The following is a 1,496-nucleotide window of genomic DNA, read 5'->3' on the forward strand; positions in this document are numbered from 1 at the left end:
GACAGATGCCACACCCCTCTAGGATCTCTACATAGCTAGAGGACTCCTCTCCCAGGGCCAGTCTTCCTGAGATTCACAGCTTAGCCACTGCTCACTTGCCACCCTGTGTGTGTGCTGACAGGGGCCTGCACGGCTCCCCTGGAATCACACCACTGGCACCCAGCTCTGTCTAGAATGTGTAGAACAAGTTGGAATTTACCCTGTCCAAAATCACAGTTTATACACTTTAATAGTTTTCCCTTCTTGGTACAATTTTCCAGGCTGTGAAGTTGTAAAGTGTTATTGTTGCTCTTGTTTTTTTAATATAAGAGAGACTTAGGCTCTTAACTCAAATGAATTTTATTTGCATTCCCCAGATCATATCTTCTGGAATGCATGGTAATTTAGAATCAGAAGCACCTGATAGTATGAGGGTGTGTTGGAATGAATAAGTAACCTCTGAGGATGCCATTTTTGGTATGCATACTAATACATTTTACTTGTTCATAGAACATTAAGGTATCAACAGGAATTTGGGGTGTGCCTAGACCTTAACCTGGTTAGTAGAAGTTGGCAAAGGGGCCTGGCTCTCTGCAGACTGAGCACTTATTGCATCTGCCCTACAGAATCCAGGCCTACCTTCCATTTCATGACTCACAAGGTCTGTTTTTATTACCCTAAATTTCAAACTTTTATATAGTAAGTGAAACAAGGCAAATGCTTATGCTACTTGATGGAGCAGTTGTACCCTGATTTGTCTACCATAGAAGACAGTTGTTTGTTTTTTTTTTTTTTTTTTTTAAATCACAAGCAGAATTATAGACTTTGCTCTTTCCCTTCAGCATCTCCCACTTGCAGGTTAGATTTCCCTGCAGTCAGCAGTCTTTCATCATTAGGTCTAAGACAATATTTATAAAATCATCTTTGGAAACTCTGGGTGAAGAATAACACCATCTTAACCTAGGGCTTCCCAGGTAGCTCAGCTGGTAAAGAATCTGCCTGCAATGCAGGAGACCCAGTTCGATTCCTGGATTGGGAAGATCTGCTAGAGAAGGGATAAGCCACCCACTCCAGTATTCTTGGGCTTCCCTGGTGGCTCAACTGGTAAAGAATCCACCTGCAATGTGGGGAGACCTGGGTTCAGTCCCCGGGTTGCGAAGATTCCCCTGGAGAAGGGAACAGCTACCCACTCCAGTATTCTGGCCTGGAGAAAATTCCATGGATTGTACAGACCATGGGGGTCACAAAGAGTAGGACATGATGAGCGACTTTCACTTTCACTTTTTCTTTTCAACCTTGGGACGGAAAGAAGTTAAACCCCCTCAGGAAACAATGGAGAAAAAGTGAAAATCAATTAGCTTAATCTCTTTAAGTCCAGGAAAAGACAGAAGGGCTCTTGTCAAACTCAGTAGTTTACACCCAGGCACATTTAGAGACTCCATACAGGAAACACAATGCTTACTAAGGATGTTTCTCCTCCTGGATCAGGCAGTCACCAGAATTTTTGACACTGACTT

Source organism: Bos javanicus, chromosome 6 (assembly GCF_032452875.1).
Source record: "Bos javanicus breed banteng chromosome 6, ARS-OSU_banteng_1.0, whole genome shotgun sequence".
In the NCBI taxonomy this organism is placed as follows: domain Eukaryota; kingdom Metazoa; phylum Chordata; class Mammalia; order Artiodactyla; family Bovidae; genus Bos; species Bos javanicus.